This window comes from Nothobranchius furzeri, chromosome 7, assembly GCF_043380555.1.
Source record: "Nothobranchius furzeri strain GRZ-AD chromosome 7, NfurGRZ-RIMD1, whole genome shotgun sequence".
Taxonomy (NCBI): Eukaryota; Metazoa; Chordata; class Actinopteri; order Cyprinodontiformes; family Nothobranchiidae; genus Nothobranchius; species Nothobranchius furzeri.
Window position 1 is genome coordinate 56,724,105 of NC_091747.1, and position 20,805 is coordinate 56,744,909.

A 20,805-nucleotide genomic window follows, 5' to 3' on the forward strand; every position below is an offset into this window, starting at 1 on the left:
TGTGATTTTACTCTCCTCCTCTTTTCCGCTTCTCGTTTGCATACACCCGCAGCTCCTTTGGTAGAATAATAGCTCTTAATTCGTCTCTGCAGCTCTTGCCTTCTGATCCATAAAGAGCCAGCTGGTTAATTTGCATACTCTCCATAATGGTGAAGTGAATGTTGCAGAATCCCTAATTACCATGTCCTCCTGTCACTATATCTACTCCTGCAGCTCTTGCTTTTTTAACCCATTCGCCAGCTCTTCATCAGGATAGGAAGCCATTGTTGCACTCGGTTGGTTCATCTCAGGAGGGTGAAGAAACAAAAGAGAAACAAAAAAAATAAATAAAACACGGACTTTTCAGTGACGAGCGGTTCGTTCATTCGCCTTCGCTACTCCGCTGCCCGTGTTTATTGGCTAATTTGCAGCTCGTCTTGCTTCCAGCGACTCTCCCTAAGCTACCCTCGTTGTCTTTGCCTTTGAAATTTACAAAAACTTACAAGAAATCAATATTCAATTGATTATTCACTTTCCTGAAGCCTCAAACGACTGCTGAGTGCACGTGCAAATTAAATCCAGCGCGTGTCTGTGTAAGTCCCTGGCAGATCCTGTTGTACTCCCACTTCTTCTGAGGCAGAAGGAAGATGAGGTGGCAGGGAGCTCGAAGAGAGGGAACACTGTACAGCATCGACGTGCATTTTATGTGTGTGTGTGTGTGTGTGTGTGTGTGTGTGTGTGTGTGTGTGTGTGTGTGTGTGTGTGTGTGTTTGGGCATCTGAAACGTACCAGTGTCCCAGTCATTAGCCCACAAGCTCGGGAACTTCCAATGTTTGAAAGGGGTTTACTTTTTTAAATTCCAAACAGGAACAAGCGTCCAGAGTAAGAAGAGACTGAAAACAACAACAACAACACCAACAACACCTAGCCTGTGGGTGCAGGAAGATCCAATCAGAATACGGAAGTGTATCCTTATTTTTTAAGCTCTTTTTTCTTGTCTTTTCTTATGTTCGCTGCCTTTCTTTGTTTTTCGCGCTGGCTCCGAGAGAGGCGCGGGACGAGGTGCCACCTGGACCCTTTAGAGAACTCTGGGGCAAAGCGGGCACAGAACTGAGGGCACGATGAGAGGGGTGTGAGGAGGAGGAGGAGGAGGAGGAGGAGGAGGAGGAGGAGGAGGAGGAGAAAGAGGGGTAAAGGGTGCCTGCATCTTGAAGGGCAGGCACGTAGTAATGGCAAATGTAGAGCAGACTGGCTTGGAGGAGGAGGAGGAGGAGGAAGAGGTGAGACAGACTGGAAATCTGGCCTCATGCCAACAAAACCAAGATGATTCTGCAAAGAAAGCTCCCCTCTGCACTCGGCTCTGACACTTGTTGTGTTCATGTGATCTCACGATCTCTTTGCCACAATCCAACACTGACTTAATTAGTCGATTTGGTTCCCTTCATCAGGTCATTTAAGGGTCTGATCTTACTTTGCTGCATTTAGAGAGAAAAGTGATGCAAAATAAATAATAGGGGGAAAAACATGCAATGAATATCAATTTTCCTTTGCTTTGTTATTCTTTAAATTGTCTTGAAAAATAAATCCTGCAACCCATCTTGGTCCATTTTTCTAATATTTGAGTTTTCCTCGTGGTGTTCATGAATAAAAACTGCTGGCTGCAGATAGTTTCTGACAGGGAAACGAATGGAAGCCAGATAGACTAGCATGATGTTCATATTGAAATGTGCTGAGCAAACATCTTCCTGCAGCAGTGCATTTGTTCGGTGTACGTGATGGAGAGAGAGAGGGAGGGAGGGAGGAGGGAGGTGAGGAATGAAGTTGTGTTTGACAAAACACACACTGTGTGAATGTATGCTAGCAAAGTAGGTTTTTATAGCAAAAAAGAAACACATCCATCACCTTAAGCCAGCTGTGGAGGCGACATAAAAAACTTCTGTAGGAAAAGAAAAGGGGGTTCAGACATGCTCTACAACATGTGTTTTAAATGCCTGCAAGTGTGTTTAATCTGAATGAGTTTAAATATTTTTGCATGTGGAGCTCTGTCATCAGCAGATAAGAACAAAAATTATGCATATGTGTTACCATAAGTGTCTGGATTTGATTGGGTGAAGAGGGGGGGTCCATGCATGTCATCTGGATAAAATAATCTATTTGAATAAAAACAATCAGAGTCCCCAAACGGGGCAGGGATGCAGAAACGGGGGGAAATGGCAAGGCGATTTGACTTGCGAATCAGGCGATGCATATCTGCATGCTAATTATGTAGCAAGAAGGGGGGAAAGGAGAGGAAAGCGCCCCCCAAGCGCCAGACAGGGAGAGCGCGAGGGAGGAACGACACAGCAGACAAGAGAGGGAAACGAGCGAGCCAACAAACGGACAAACGAAGGAAGCAAAGAGAGCCGTAGACGAGATGGGTAATTAATATCCCATCAGGGTTTATTCTGTGACGTTTGATTTTCTCTGGATAAAAATCGACGTGCAGAGAGCAAGACGAAAGGAGCGAACCCACAGGACGAAGTGGAGCTGGAGAGGGTTTGGGGGTACTGGCGGTGGTGGGGGCACCTGAAAATTAAAAGTATTGATTGATCTTAGGATGCTGGGGGATGTGAAGCAGAGGGCATTTTGAGGATGTAATTAGAGCGGACTGCGACCAAGGCTGGAATGATAATAGATGACATTGGAATTCACTATGGAGATCGACCATTAATCTCCATTAACGACGCGCGGGATATTAAAAAAATTCTAATTGGAAGGACAAAAAAGATATGTACGGTGTGTAAATGTGTGACGGGATGTTGATTTTGCATGCTCTGCTATTATTGCCTGCATGTGGGAATTGCATTCTCAGGTAAAGTACGTCACCTGCGTTCGTTTACCGATTAGGGGTGCAAACTGTCGACTGTGCAAGCTTTGTCCTCTTTTTTTTTATTTTGAAACAAAACAAATTTTCTCTGTGACATGTTTCAACGTAAGACCTTTCTGTGCAATAGTCCATGCAAATACGTGTTTGGTGTTAATTTGTGTCATTTAGCTTGTAAGTGTTTCTTTCAAGAATGGAAACTGCAAAACTTGTCAAGCAATCAATGATGTCATCTATAAACGCGGTTCTCCATTCTAAAAAAAATAACCATTAAAATGCACATTTTGCGGTAATGTGTCTCATTTGTGTGTACAAATAAAATAAGATTGCATTTTCATGACTCATACAAACTCGTTTAGGGAATCCTGAACGCACCCCACCCCCCAGTTCTTACGCTGCTATGATGTCATCAGTAGTGGCCTTAGATCAGCTGTTTGCTCTTAGTCAGGTGTGGGAAAATGAGTGTGCTGTGAGACGTTTGATGAATTATAAAACCTCAATGTGTCAGCTATTTGTTATAATAAATTGTGCAAACAAGTCACTGTCACAATCTACCAGTGTGTGTGTGTGTGTGTGTGTGTGTGAGTGTGTGTGAGATGCAAATATTGGTGATGCATTCCTGTAATGTCTTTATATTCACTCCACATGATTAGGAACTGTCCTTGGCTCACACGTTTCTGCACATGTGCACACATTCACATACATATTTCAACACAACTCGAACACTAAACTGCATAACTGGTCAAAGGACGTAAATATGTAGCTAAAATTACAGATATACAAAATAAATAAGCAGTAACTTTAAACCAAGTGTCAGAAATGCTTGAAGGGGATTGGCCACTCAGCATGCGTCTGTGTTTGGTGAATGCGTGTAATTATATTAATGGTCTCCCACTGGGGTGGGTCATTAAACAAGGATATTAAAGGCTGTTTTTATAGGTGCAATACGATGATGTGAGGGGTCAGAGTTACCTGAAATCATCACTCGTGCAAAAGCAACAAACATGCAGGGGGCAATAATAAATAAAAACATTTATGCAAGAGGTCTCTGGTCTTCTTTGAGGCAAATATGCCTTACTTCTATGTTTGAGAATGTTCTAGTGAGGCTGAGCCTGATGCTTATGAGCTGGGCTCAACATGCACATTGTTATTATTATTGTTGTGCATTTTGGATGAGGGTAGCAACAATACCCCTTACGGTAGTAAGGGGGGACATTTCTTGTGCAATCATCAGATTGGTTGGATTTATGATTTATACATGGAGCATATTGCCTGAGGTAACGCCCCTGGAGGCGCTGGGAGGTAAAAAATTTGTTTTAGCCAATGGATTAATCAGCACCAGTCATATGTGCAAGTGCTCCATATGTATATGGGCATGCATGTCAAAGGTGAATGTGTGTTTATTGTATGTCTGCAGAAGCGTGGAGTGTATTGGCCTGTTGAAAAATTAATTTGGAGATGCAGTATTGTGGCAAATTGGTAAAGGGTAGAAGTGAGGTCGTTCTGAAAATAGATCAGATTGGGTTTGATAACGTTTGCATTTATAATTTGTCTTTGTCTCCGTTAGAAGTTAACACCACAGAACAAAGGGATGAAACTTATTGTGATCATTGCAGATTAAAAAATCTTATTTATTCACACAAAATGTTTTAAAAACAAAAATACCTCAAATTATTTTGTTAAGTGTCAATTTAAATAATAGAGCTTGAAATGGTTTTAATACATATTTAGGTAACCCTAACCACAAACTTGAGACTCACTTAAAAACTTACAAATGTCTCAAACAGAACCACAATAGTAGATTAAACTAGGCTCAAGGTTACTTAAAACCGATTTCAGAATATTTCAATGTTCTTTCCACCTGGTCAGGATTTTTTATTTAAGGTCTCAAAAATAAAGAAAATTGGAAAATGTAAATCATGTAGATTGAATTTTTCTATTTTCTAGAAGAATCATGCCTCAGAATTCTTCACTGAAACTTTTAGAGGATCTGTTGCTGGAAAGTTTTCTTCAAAACAACGAAGTTAATATGTTTTGAGACAGAAAGAAATTTGACAAAAATGCCCCCCCCCCCCCCCCCCCAAAAACAATCTTATATGTGAGAAAATAAAAGGCAAAAAGATGTGTTCTTTTTCAAACAGAGCGTTGTTTTTACATTATATGTTCAGTCAGACAAAATATAATGAATCAAAAAGAAAATATTGAAAGAAATAAGATGCCATGAAATCTTTTTGCTTTAAGAAATAAGAAAAACCATTTTCAGTCCTTTTTATGAACTGTAATAACTGTAGGTCACCTGTGATGCTGGTGGGAAGACTGTAATTTTCTATAGGAACAGGAACAGCATGGTGCGCGTTATTGCTTTGATGATGTCTGGAAAATATACAAATGTCAGTAACCAAGCTGCACCACTTCACCTGAGTAGCTCCTGGATTAGCTCTAACTGATCAGCAACTCCAGATAACATTTAGATACATATAGAACACGCAGATGGAACAGCACTTGGTAGTGATGGAAAAGTAGAACTGTTGGTATTTTTAGTGTTGTGGTGCTTTGATTTTGCAAACAATGTTATTGTAAAAGTGTAATATGCTGTGATGACATCAGTTTCTTTTAATCCATCCATCCATCCATCAATCTAATCCATCCATCCATCCATCAATCTAATCCATCCATCCATCCATCAATCTAATCCATCCATCCATCCATCCATCCACCCATCCATCCATCAATCTAATCCATCCATCAATCCACCCATCAATCCACCCATCCATCAATCTAATCCATCCATCCATCCATCCATCCATCAATCTAATCCATCCATCCATCCATCCATCAATCTAATACATCCATCCATATATCCATCCATCAATCTAATCCATCCATCCATCCATCCATCTAATACATCCATCCATATATCCATCCATCAATCTAATCCATCCATCCATCCATCCATCCATCAATCTAATCCATCCATCCATCCATCCATCAATCCATCCATCCATCCATCCATCCATCAATCTAATCCATCCATCCATCCATCCATCCATCCATCCATCCATCAATCTAATCCATCCATCCATCCATCAATCTAACCCATCCATCCACCCATCCATCAATCCACCCATCAATCCACCCATCCATCAATCTAATCCATCCATCCATCCATCCATCCATCAATCTAATCCATCCATCCATCCATCCATCAATCTAATACATCCATCCATATATCCATCCATCAATATAATCCATCCATCCATCCATCCATCCATCAATCTAATCCATCCACCCATCCATCCATCAATCTAATCCATCCATCCATCCATCCATCCATCCATCCATCAATCTAATCCATCCATCCATCCATCCATCAATCTAATCCATCCATCCATCCATCCATCCATCAATCTAATCCATACATCCATACATCCATCCATCAATCTAATTCATCCAGCCATCCATCCATCCATACATCAATCAATCTAATCCTTTCATCCATCCATCAATCTAATCAATCCATCCATCCATCCATCTAATCCATCCATCCATCCATCCATCCATCCATCCATCCATCAATCTAATCCATCCATCCATCCATCCATCCATCCATCCATCAATCTAATCCATCCATCCATCCATCCATCCATCCATCCATCAATCTAATCCATCCATCCATCCATCCATCCATCCATCCATCTAATCCATCCAGCCATCCATCCATCAATCAATCTAATCCATCCATCCATCCATCAATTTAATCAATCCATCTATCCATCCATCCATCCATCCATCTAATCCATCCATCCATCCATCCATCCATCCATCAATCTAATCCATCCATCCATCAATCTAATCCATCCATCCATCCATCCATCCATCCATCAAATCCATCCATCCATCCATCCATCCATCAATCTAATCCATCCATCCATCCATCCATCCATCCATCCATCAATCTAATCAATCAATCCATCCATCCATCCATCAATCTAAACCATCCATCCATCCATCCATCTAATCCATCCATCCATCCATAAATCAATCTAATCCATCCATGCATCCATCCATCCATCCATCCATCCATCCATCCATCTAATCAATCCATCCATCCATCCATCCATCCATCCATCTAATCAATCCATCCATCCATAAATCAATCTAATCCATCCATGCATGCATGCATCCATCCATCCATCCATCCATCCATCCATCTAATCAATCCATCCATCCATCCATCCATCTAATCAATCCATCCATCCATCCATCCATCCATCCATCCACTAAAATCATTCATCTAACATTACACAAGCCTACAATATAACAGCACAATGCATGCACACCAGTGCCGTTCCTATCCATCCCGCACTAGCCACAGCTGCCCTGGAGCACAGACAGAGGCGAGTCTGCCGTACACAGGAACCATCCGGTCCCACTGAACACCTCCAGCAGGCAAGGCGGGTTACGTGTCTTGCCCAAGGACACAACGACAGTGACAGACTGAGCGGGGCTCAAACCTGCAACATTCCGATAACGGGGCCAGCACTTAACTCCTGTGCCACTGTCAGATTCTGCCATCTGAAGCTCAGCTGGGATGTGGCTGACTTGTAGCTCCTAAAAATGGTGAACCAGCTTTTTAAGCATGTTTATATTGTCAAATCAGAAATATCTCAGGTTGCATGTCTTGGGGCTTGTTATTTTGTGGGTCTGAAGCAGACGTTTGGGAACCACTGTTCCAGGTTATAGTTTCATAAGAAGCTCCCAAGTTTCTTCTTCCCCACAGGATGTGCCCAGAAACCTTTAAAAATACAATCATGTTAGTGACCAATGGGCAGCCTCTTATGATGCCCGAACTGCTTCAACTGAATCCTTTTGATAATTCAAGAAAAAGGATGCTCCTCCCCTTATCTGTAAAGCTCTAACCTGCATCATCATACCATCGCTCATAAACAAGACACCAATAAGCTTCAACTCATGCACTTGGGGCAGGGACTCAGATTAAACCCAAAGGGAGAATTCCAACTTCCAACTTATGAAGGGAACGTCTGGCATCTCTGGAAATGCTCCATGTTGAGAATGCCGACACAACTCCCGCTTTAGCCATAAAGACAACAGCTCTCTAGCATCACTAATGTACAGTTGTAATCAGTAACCTGCATCCAAAAGAGTCTATAGGTAGCATTTGGATTAAACATTTGCAGTGAGCTGTATTATTGCATGAGATTTCTCGTTGCAAATATCTGTGAAAAAACAGAAAACACACACAAGCATGCCAACAGGCAGGCTAAAACTTGCTTTGGGACTGGTCCTGCAGCAGAGACGTGATTTTAACGGTGGCCTGACTGGACTAACCATAGCAAGGGTTATTATGGATTCTGAAAGCAATGCTGGACTCTGAGCTAGAGATTATTATAAATGTGGTCACTGGCAATGAGGACACTACAGGGGAGGGAAAGACAAATATTAGGGCCCCTCTTCAATGCCGGGGCCAGGGTGAGCCGTTTTCCATATTAATACATAGTGCGTGTATAAGGGAAACGGGACGACGAGGCCTGTTTTTACTTCTTTTTCTTCATGGCATGTGTGTGTGTATGTGTGTGTGTGTGTGTGTGTGTGTGTGTGTGTGTGTGTGTGTGTGTGTGTGTGTGTGTGTGTGTGTGTGTGTGTGTGCATGTGTGTGTGTGTGTGTGTGTGTGTGTGTGTGTGTGTGTGTGTGTAAAATTCAGCAAACTAAAACCTACATTTCTCTTGCACTGCCTGTGAAATGTCTTCAGACGCGGCCAGCGTGACTAAAATAATATACAAGGCTCGTTCTCTTATGCCGCTCTCTCTCTTGTACGCCCTCACATTTGTGCAGAAGCAGTTTAAGAGAATGAGGACAAGGGAGTGCAGCTGTAATTACCAACCATGTGGGAGAAATGAAAATTCACATTTAGTCGGATTCTATGGTTAGCTTTCAAACCACTCCTTCACTTAAGACCACATTGACATATTGACTTAAAGTGAAGGTCCTATGACGTCGTACGAACACTTGACTTAAAAACACTGGGATTTCAGATGTTTATCATTTGATTATTTCAGCCTGAGAAACATTCAAAGGAAAAATGTGTTTTGCAGGAATTATCTAAAATTAGCTGAAGGTTCTTGAGATTCTTTATTGAAGCAGGAGCCTTGGCCTGCAAGCTTATATTTTTACGTTTCATTTCAAATATTGGTACAGCACTTGTGAAAGCGATGTCAGCTTGTATAAAATAATGAAACTAAATGGGATTAAAGACGAATCTATATAAGCTGATTTTTTTATGACAAGATGACAGTAACAAAACAGAAATGAAACATTTGTGTTTCATCTCTTCGTTACTCTAACACATCCGTCAGCATGTCCATCTTCTGATCCTGGTCTGGGCCCAAACCATCCTCTCTCCAGCAACCTCCACCAGCTGCAATGGAGGCATGTGCCTGAGAAACTTCAATAGGGTGATGGCCTGGAGGCATTCTCTTTGGCTGGAAAGGGAGCAGCTACTCTGTTCTCCCCAACATGATGGGGTTCTTCACCTTCTCTCTAAAGCTGAGCCCAGCCACCCTATGGAGGAAGGTCATTTCCGTTGATTTGTTCTAGGTGTGATCCAAGACTTGTGACAACAGGCAAACCAGAAAATCGAGAGCTTTGCCATTTGGCTCAGTTCCTTCTAGACGATGCCCTCAATACTCAGAATGAACCTGTTATTTGCCCATCTCTACCGTACCGTCACTAATGAAGATGACGCCATGATACATAAACTCATTCTCAACCAGAATGATGTATCCCCTTTCTGGTTTCAGGACCAAGGCCTCAGATTTGGAGGAGCTGATTCTTATTCCAGTCGCTTCACACTCAGCTGTAAACCTCTTCTTAGATCCTCCTGAATTTCATCCCTTGAATATTCAAATAAAATCAGCATCTAATAAAGCAACAATAAAGTGTTAAAGGTGTGGAACACTAGTTTAAATACATTTGTAATGGTCTCTAGTAGGAATGAATGCCCTGTATGTCGTACCCTGGGGAAGAAAAACACTGGAGCGCCATTTCCAGGAGCTATAAGTGAGCCACATCACAGCTGAGCTTCAGATGGTAGGATTGGTCATCCCATTTCCTGATATTTAGACATCTTGCCTCAGATTGGATAACAGCAATGCGACTCTACCACTGACTTGCAACATTGGTGTTTTACTTTCACAAATTAAAGTTTGAAGGAGCTTTTGCTATGTAGTGGAGCTGCTAATGCTAACCGTTAGCCGTTTCCTGGATGTATTGTAACATTTTAGTTTTCATACATTAAATTCGTGAGCTCTGGGAGTACGCACAAATGCCTAGTTTTAAAACAATGCATAAATCTATAGGACATTTGTGTGTTGTTACTTGATTTGATTGTGTCATTTTAAGAAATAGTTATTACTTTTTTCCCCATTTTACTTTTTCCATCTATTTTTACAATATTCCTTCATCAAACTGAAAAGTGAGGTCAAGAAAAGCAAAACAAGGATGCATAAACAAAACATGTGGATAAAACATTACTTTTAGAATATAGGCTTAGATGGACTTCAAGGTGTCTGTAATATCATGAAAGACTTTAATGTAATTAAAACCTAAAGTGTGCCATCAGCAGGAACAAAAGATTGATCACATCATTATCCGTTTTATTGCATCCCACATGCAGCAGGATGCCCTGCATATAAACGCAGTGAATTATTTAAAGGTAGTTTACTGCAGTCGCTGCATTGTTTGTGTTTCTTAGGTTTCAAATATTTCACTCTTGGAAACATCAATGCCCCAGAGCTTGAGATTTCCATGGTTTATCTATCTACATAACCAAAATCACAACCGTAGACATCAATCTATACTCTGAACCTTACCCTGGGGCAGTGTGCCTGCATGAGCGCCATCTAAGCACTTTGTCATTTTAAGTGTAACACAAATATTGATTCCATAGGTTTGATTCTGAATGCAATGATGTCTTCCTTCGAGAGTTGATTAAACCCTTTTGGTATTGATGCACTGAGCTTCTGCTTATGTGTGTATGTATGTGCGCGGGGTGGCAGGCAGGTTCACAAACTGGGGAGTTTGCTTATGTGCATGCTTGCATTCATTGCAAAAAAAGCACCACATTAAGCTCCAATGTCAGGACCGCATGATGGAGAACACAGGCTGGCAGATCCCGAGCCTTCAAGCTAAAGGTTTATCTTGCCTTCAGTCAAGTCACTTTCACTTTTCTAACCATTCTCTTCGCCTCACATCTACTTTCACCAATCAATGCTAAGACAGTCAGTGTATTAGCAGTCACTCCTGAAGCACACTTGGCTCCCTCAATGGATTTGACTGTCATGGTGTTTCCTCTGAGTTTCTGGTAATCGCTTTCCATGGCAACAAATGTGGACATGTTCTGGTAATACCAGTAAAAGGGATTATTTTACATTTATGTGATAAATCAAATGAATTCTAATTATTTTCAGTCAGGGTGTACGTTTATCCCAGGGACATGGTTTCAGTTATCAGTTCACATTTTGGGGTTTTTATGGGTCTTAAGGAAATCCAGATAGTCTAAGAATGTTTTTGGTACCATTTCACACACTGGGCTTTATTCTATGTGGTTACGTAGCGTCATCCTAAAGTAAAACACGGTCATTTGCTTTATGAAGTGAAACATTGTGAATAACTGTTTGTCTGTCCTTTGAAGGTTTTGTGTGTTTGTTTCATTGTGATATGTTTCTGAGTTGGATTCTTCTAAGTAGACAGCTCTGCTTAGTAATGAAAACCATTGAAAGTAAATGGACTGGATATGAGTTTTAGGATGCCTACAATCCATCTCCATTTATCATGACTACATGTAGGGATAACAGTATGAGGCAAATTGTTCATGACTTCCCTCCTTGGGTTTATCCAGGAGGTCGTCGTCGTCGTCGTCGTCGTCCTCGTCGTCGCCTTCCTCCGCTTATTCCGGGTCCGGGTCGCGGGGGCAGCATCCCAACTAGGGAGCTCCAGGCCGTCCTCTCCCCGGCCTTGTCCACCAGCTCCTCCGGCAGGACCCCAAGGCGTTCCCGGACCAGATTGGAGATGTAACCTCTCCAACGTGTCCTGGGTCGACCCGGGGGCCTTCTGCCGGCAGGACATGCCCGAAACACCTCCCCGGGGAGGCGTCCAGGAGGCATCCTGACCAGATGCCCAAACCACCTCAACTGGCTCCTTTCGATCCGGAGGAGCAGCGGTTCTACTCCGAGTCCCTCCCGAATGTCCGAGCTCCTCACCCTATCTCTAAGGCTGAGCCCGGCCACCCTACGGAGGAAACTCATTTCGGCCGCTTGTATCCGCGATCTCGTTCTTTCGGTCATTACCCAAAGCTCATGACCATAGGTGAGGATTGGGACGTAGATCGACCGGTAAATCGAGAGCCTGGCTTTCTGGCTCAGCTCCCTCTTCCCCACGACAGATCGGCTCAGCGTCCACATCACTGCAGATGCCGAACCAATCCGCCTGTCGATCTCCCGATCCCTCCTACCCTCACTCGTGAACAAGACCCCGAGATACTTAAACTCCTACACTTGAGGTAGGACCTCTCCCCCGACCCGGAGGTGGCAAGCCACCCTTTTCCGGTCGAGAACCATGGTCTCAGATTTGGAGGTGCTGATCCTCATCCCAGCCGCTTCACATTCGGCCGCGAACCTACCCAGCAAGAGCTGAAGGTCAGAGCTGGATGAAGCTAGGAGGACCACATCATCCGCAAAAAGCAGAGACGAGATTCTCCTGCCACCAAACTCGACACACTCCACACCACGGCTGCGTCTAGAAATTCTGTCCATAAAAGTGATGAACAGAACCGGTGACAAAGGGCAGCCCTGGCGGAGTCCAACCCTCACTGGGAACAGGTCCGACTTACTACCGGCTATGCGGACCAAACTCACGCTCATCTGGTAAAGGGACTGAATGGCCCTTAACAGAAAGCCACCCACCCCATACTCCTGGAGCGTCCCCCACAGGGTGCCCCTGGGGACACGGTCATAAGCCTTCTCCAAATCCACAAAGCACATGTGGATTGGTTGGGCAAACTCCCATGCCCCCTCCATCACCCTTGCAAGGGTATAGAGCTGGTCCACAGTTCCACGGCCAGGACGAAAACCACATTGCTCCTCCTCTATCTGAGATTCAACTATCGATCGGACCCTCCTCTCCAGTACCTTGGAGTAGACCTTTCCAGGGAGGCTGAGGAGTGTGATCCCCCTATAGTTGGAACACACCCTCAGGTCACCCTTCTTAAAGATGGGGACCACCACCCCGGTCTGCCACTCCCTAGGAACTGCCCCCGATGACCACGCAATGTTGTAGAGACGTGTCAACCATGACAGCCCTACAACATCCATAGCCTTAAGATACCCAGGACGAACCTCATCCGCCCCCGGGGCTCTGCCGCTGTGTAGTTGTTTGACTACCTCAGCAACTTCTGCCCCCCAGATCGGACAGTCCATCCCCAGGCCTCCCAGCTCTGGTTCCTCCTCGGAATGCACATTGGTGGGATTGAGGAGCTCCTCAAAGTATTCCTTCCACCGTCCGACTATAGCCTCAGTTGACGTCAGCAGCTCCCCATCCCCACTGTAAACAGTGTGAGCGAGTTGCTGCCTTCCTCTCCTGAGGCGCCGGACAGTTTGCCAGAACCTCTTTGGAGCCGATCGATAGTCTTTCTCCATGGCCTCACCAAACTCCTCCCACGCCCGAGATTTTGCCTCGGCAACTGCCACTGCTGCACCCCGCTTGGCTATCCGGTACCTGTCTGCTGCCTCCGGAGACCCACAGACCAGCCACGCCCTGTAGGCCTCCTTCTTCAGCCTGACGGCTCCCCGAACCTCTGGTGTCCACCAGCGGGTACGGGGGTTGCCACCACGACTGGCACCGGCCACCTTACGACCACAGCTAGCAACAGCCGCCTCGACAATCGCAGAGTGGAACAAGGCCCACTCGGACTCAATGTCCCCCACTGCTCTCGGGATGTGGTCAAAGCTCTGCCGGAGGTGGGAGTTGAAGACCGTCTTGACAGGTTCTTCTGCCAGGCGTTCCCAGCAGACCCTCACTATGCGTTCGGGTCTGCCAGGTCTACGCGGCATGTTCCCTTGCCATCTGATCCAACTCACCACCAGGTGGTGATCAGTTGACAGCTCCGCCCCTCTCTTCACTCGGGTGTCCAAAACATACGGCCGCAGGTCAGATGATACGACTACAAAATCTATCATCGACCTGTGACCTAGGCTGCCCTGGTACCAAGTGTACCGGTGGGCATCCTTATGTTCGAACATGGTGTTCGTTATGGCCAAACTGCGGCTTGCACAGAAGTCCAATAACAAAACACCGCTCACCATCCGCAGGAGGAACATGAAGGGTCCGGTGCAATGCGAATTGGGTGGCAGACCAAGGCGGGAGCCTTGGCGGTCCAATCCCCGGACAAGAAAACTAGTTTTTGGGACATGGAACATCACCTCGCTGGCGGGGAAGGAGCCGGAGCTTGTGGCAGAGGTTGAGCGGTACCGGCTAGATATAGTCGGACTCACCTCGACACATTGCATTGGCTCTGGAACCCGAGACCTGGAGAGGGGTTGGACACTCTACTTTGCTGGAGTTGCTCCGGGTGAGAGGCGGAGGGCTGGGGTTGGCTTTTTGTTAGCCCCGAGACTCTCTGCCTGTGTGTTGGGGTTTACCCTGGGGGACAAGAGGGTAGCTTCCTTGCGCCTTCGGGTCGGGGAACGGGTCCTGACTGTTGTTTGTGCTTATGGGCCAAATATCAGTTCAGAGTACCCACCCTTTTTGGAGTCCCTGGGACGAGTGCTAGATAGTGCTCCATCAGGGGACTCCATTGTCCTGCTGGGGGACTTCAATGCTCACGTGGGCAATGACAGCTTGACCTGGAGGGGTGTGATTGGGAGGAACGGCCCACCTAATCTTTATCCAGGAGGTAAGCAATGAATTGTCAAGCCACAATTTCACTGAATCCTGGGTCTGTACCAAGGCCTCCTTTCTGTGAGAGCCTGGAATGCATCCCGACCAGATGCCCATATCACTCCATCTTGTTCCTTTTGAAGCTCAGGAGCAAAATTCGTAGTCTTTCTTGGACTACAAAGGTGCTAACCATACATCTCCAAACCACATGAATGAGTCTATTCCACAAAAGAACATTTTGATAGTCATAAACATCAATAGAATCATTTGTAAAATGTAGGGTAGATTGACCATTATATTAACAGCTTTGTCTCGGCCCCAACCCTTTGTCCATGACACACTTTGTTTTGCCGAGGCTTCCTCCTGACTTGGACTGAGCAGCCTGAGACCAAACCTTGGCCTCAGAGTTGGCGGTAATATATCTACTCCTGTTTACTTCACAGTTGGCTCCAAATCATCCAAGCGCCAGTTGATGTACTCGATGAGGCCAATTGAACTACATCATCTGCAAAGGCTATAAGGCAACTCTAAGCTGAGCAAACTGGAACTACTCGCCATTTATTTTATCTGGAAACTAAAAAAAACAAGAGTTTTAAATCCTAAATCCAGATGTACAAACACAAGATACTAATGTGTGATCAATAATCATATTTTGTTACAAATGACAGAAGCAGCATCAAATGACTCAAACTAGAGAGTCACGGATGTTGTCACTGTGTCTGCTTATATGTGATTGTACTATTGTAGTCTGTAGGACGCCTTCAGCTTGACGGCATCAATAAGCTGCCAGTGATGGTGTTCCTATGCTGTTAACTAGCACAGACTCCTACAATACCATTGGACCCAGATCGCGAAGGCTGTTCTTCCAAATCACACTTCAAGAGGTTTAACCGTCATAACTCAGTGTGTGCTGGACACTCTAAAATGTTGGTGGGCAAAGACATTTTGAGTCATTACACCAATCCAACAAATCAGAAAGCAATCCATTTGGGCACCGGGGACAAAAACTGAGCATGGGCACACAAACACAACAATGTTAGCCATTTCTCAGCTACAGCAGTTCCAGACACTGGAGCCTGTTTTGAATTTCTTTCCTTTATGCTAAGATTATTTTGTCAAAATAAAACAAACTGAAAACTTCTGCAATATTTTTAATACGGTCATGCTAGTTTCAAAGGCCCGATGCACAATATACACAAAATTTAATGATGTTCAATCAGTAAATGAAAACATTTTGTAGTTATTTCTAGACGTTTGAGCTTTTGTTTGACCCCAACCCTAACAACAACAAAACCTTTGTATGCGTTACTGGTAGGAGATTATTTAAAGAGCAAGTTCAGGGAAAAACACTTTTTAACTTGTCATTTTTTGAATATGAATGATTACTTTGAGTTTAATGCACAGGCAACATGTAAAAATACTCTTCAACTCCTGTTTCCTGCATTGATGCTGAGAGAAAATAGATGAGGAAATGCTCGGGTCAAAAATGCTACAAAGATCTATGTCACATCAATAACATTCATGGACTCACCCTTCATGGCTCACGGCAGGGAATGTGGTTGATTTAGCCTCCAGGAGAGAACAGAGCACGTCCCAGCTAGTAGAAGCTAACCTTTAGCATTAGCAACTCCACCACACAACAGAACTCCTTCAGGCTCGTGTTGTTTGTAGAGATAAAACATCAACGTTGCAGAGTCAGCAATAGAGTTGCGTTGCTGTTAGCCAATCAGAAGCAATATATTCAGAAATCAGGAAATGCTGTCTTTCTGTTCTGGCTCTCTCCTAAGTTCTGAAACAGGAGCGCCAGAGCTTCTTTCCCCACAGAGATAAGATTCACAAGGCATTCATTTATAGTAGAGACCACTGCAAATGTATTGGAAAAAATGAGTAGGCTTGGTCTTCGATGTTTGTTTCTAAAAGCTCCAGAAGTTAAGGTAAACAATTTTGATGAAATTGTAAAATATTAATTAAAATGGGAGGGAGAATGAATTTCTGGGATCTGTTGGCCTTAAATACAAAAACAATGCTGATGCCTTTTCTAATAAGGGTTATGACTGATGTTCAATGCAGTATGTTACATCAAAGTGTGATAAGGTCGATTTAAAACACTTTATTTATCATGCTGCAATTTTGTTTAACTTCTAAGCAGGATTATAAATAACAAAAACAGATATATCTAGTCTTCTTTATCCATTCAATACAACTTAAAAACCTATTTTTGCAAATGACTACATCCACTTAGTCATTAAAATTACTCAGTCTGGCGTGCATCTAAGTGAACAGAATTATCTCTCGTTTGCAGCACAGCCTACATTTGAGCAGATGGGTCAAAAGTTTTGTTGTCATAGAAAGCATCATGTCTACGAAAAACAACACAGGGTTTTAATTCTTGTGCAAACAGATATAGAAGAGAGAAAGAAAATAAAGAATCCTCTGTGTACTATATGTCAGACGGATATGCAACCAAGTGTGCACACACACACACACACACACACACACAAACACACACACACACACACACACACACACCTTGCCCAGGTCCCAGAAGCTAATTAAAGGGAAGGTAGGCGAGCAGAGATGTGATAACTCTGTGAATCATGTAGAATAGTTGTAATGGGTGACCTTTTTTTCCTCCCCCCTTGCAGCAAGAAGAAATCTCATTTGAGAGTGAGCCATTCCAATTTGCTGAGGCAAGGCAGGTGTCAAAGTCTCAAGCAGGCAGAAAAACATCCCTTGGTGCCTTCTCTTTTGTTTGAGATCATGTGATGCCCTGTGTGAAAATGCAAGGAGCTGCAGAGTCGACCGAAGCCTGGGTTTCCATTCCCTCTTACCTTTCTCTTTCTTCCTCCCTTCTTCTGCGCTTTGACTTAATCTGAAGAAACAAAGAGTGTTTTCCATCCCCATGTTTTGTGTATAGAAAGGATTACGTTAGTGATCAGAGCAAACATGAGAATTATAAACACAGTCGATCTTCATTAGGCTGCGGGCCAGATATTACTGGGTTCGACAGCCTGGAATGTTTGGTCGTCCATTTAGCCAAGGGCAGGAGCAGAAAGGCTGCTGTGCAGGGCTCCAACTCCCTTTGATCCTCTGCAAATGTGTGTGTGTGTGTGTGTGTGTGTGTGTGTGTGTGTGTGTGTGTGTGTGTGTGTGTGTGTGTGTGTGTGTGTGTGTGTGTGTGTGTGTGTGCGCGCGCGCGCGCAATGCAATTTCACAACCCAAGTACACCAGCTGGTCCACGTTAAAGTTCCAAGGTAACCATGGCGCCCTGCGGGTGGTGGAGTGTGTGTGGAAGTGTGTGTGTGTGTGTGATAACATGTGGTATACGTTTGGATGCGCTCCTCCAAGCCCCCTAGTCCTTTGGCTTTGACTTTTAAGGAGTTTCGACACTGAGCTTTTGCCTCTATCAGGTAAACAGGATACGGGTCACTGATAAAACAGTATACACACACACACACCGCCAACCGACATGGGAGGATGTGTGTGTACCTGGGGTTGGGTCACCTAAAATAGTTTCCTATGTATTTTTTTTTTCCATACAGACTTTCTGTATCTCAGGGTGTAAACATTGTTAGGTAATGCCTAGAAGAATTGTGATTATATGCACAAATACACAAAAAAGAACCAGTATTTGTTTTAAAGTTAGATTTGTCTCATAAAAGCACATTTATGACTGCAACCAAAGCAAAGCTTGTAAAATCTCTACAGCAAATAAAATATTTGTATGTAATTCATGTTTTAGTGTTGCTTGCCTTTTGAAAACATGTTTATGTGGAAAAGACCGATTTTCTTCAGTCTATATGCTACACTCATACACCAATGTACAACTGAAACATGCAGACTTTTCATCTTCCAATTCCCTACACCAATGTTTACTGGAATAATAAGTTGTAACAGGATCGGCTCTCAGTAACACAGATTTAGAGAAGGTCAATTCCTCTTTGGAGTGAGTAAATTAAAGGTCAACATGACTCAGAGCAAAGCAAATACTTCTAATGAAAAAATATTCAGGAAATCTCAAACCCTCGTAATTATTCCTCTAAAATCACCTTCTGTGATGTAGTCGTGTGTGCTTGTTTATGCTGTGCTGCTAGGGAGCAACTATCAGATTATAATAATTCACAAATGATAACTGGCCTGTATTTGATATTTCTAGGGTTCTACAACCGCCTAAGTCATTTCACACACAACCTGTCACTACCACACACACACACATTCACACACTCGCAGTGATGAGCTAGCTGCTCAACAGGTTGAGCGGGTTGTCCAGTAATCGGAAGGTTGCAGGTTCGATCCCGGCTCTGGACAGCGAATTCTGCTGTTGTGTCCTTGGGCAAGACACTTAACCCACCTTGCCTGCTGGTGGTGGTCAGAGCGACCGGTGGCACTTGTGCTCGGCAGCCTCGCCTCTGTCAGTGCGTCCCAGGGCAGCTGTGGCTACATCGTAGCTCATCACCATCAGTGTGTGAATGTGTGTGTGAATGGATGAGTGATACACTGTAGTGTAAAGCACTTTGGGTCCTTACTCCGAGAGGCGCTATACAAGTGCGGGTCATTTATCATGCACGCTAACAGAAGCAAGGCTGCCAAGCACAAACCATCGCCAACAGGCAAGGCTGGTGATGTGTCTTGCCCAAGGACACAACGACAGGGCTCAAACCTGCAACCCTCCTGCAACTCCTCTGCCACCGTTACCCCATTAATAGAGCTAAAACATAACAAAATATTTAAACAAGAATTAGTCTTGAATCTAAGTCACTGAACAAATGTTTTGTTGGTTTTCTTAACACATAATAAGGTTTCGTCCACAAAGAAGACGTTTTTTTTTCATAAAAAAATTAATAATACCTTATAAACATGAAAAGCATTTTCAGAAATGCCTTTGTCCACACAAAACCTACCAAAACCCCCCAAATAACCCGTGAGTGGTGATTCAATACCATTTAATGAATGAAATCCCTACATATTGCTCTTTGTAACGACATGAGACGACTTACCAAGATGCATTGTTACACCAAACTCCTCATCTTTTATTTGAATGCCCACAGAAGAGTTGCTAACATCCCTTCTTCTTGCACTGCACTTCAGCTGTGTTGCATGCAGGTATTGGTTCAAACCTCAAAGAACTACGGTCTCATTGGCACCAGAAGCTCGATTACAACGTTTTCTAAGCTAAACTTGTATTTGTTTTTAAAATATCACTTTGTTTCCTCAGGTAAATCGTTTCAGCTGACGCACTAACAAATCCTTTAGGTATACCTTAAGGACGCCTATTTCAAAGCTCAAAACGCACAAACAAGCAATACCCCTCAATCCCTGCATCTGTGGCAAATGTGGTAAACAGCCAAAAGCTTCCGCCTCGTCGACGGCCACGAGCTTCATATATTGATGAAAGAGCTTTTAGGATTTCTGTGTGTTACAATTTAATTGCCCGTTACCATTTATGTCTTGCATCCTGAACGGTTTAAGAGGAAGACTGCGAACCCGTTAACCAGAGGTGCTTGGGACATTTGAGATATTCCCCATCACCATCTAAAACATGTCAAACATTTTAACTACACCTCTCTCTCTGACGCCCACGAACATATTTAATTTTATCTGGAAGTAAAAAACCATCCTGGTACCAAGCTGTCCACAGCAGAGGGTGGAAAAAACCCTAATGAAAATATAGTGCTACATATTGATAATGATATTCTGTATCTTTCTATTCCCACCTAATCAGAGGTGGGATACAGTGCCGAGTCTCCCCTCTCCCCCCTGCCATGACAGCCACAATTCATCACAGCTTTAATTTAGTCTGTTACTGGGGTGTCGATAGGACGAACACTGCTAGGCGACCCTCTTGCACACACTTGCAACTACACACACGCTGGACAAGGAGATGTATGTTTACGTATGTCCATGCACGCATATGAGGTTTAAGGAGAAGTGGCTCTCGCTCGTCGTTGTTCTACACAAACAAAATAATAAAGGATCGGAAAAAAAAACGTACACATGCGTAGATACGCTC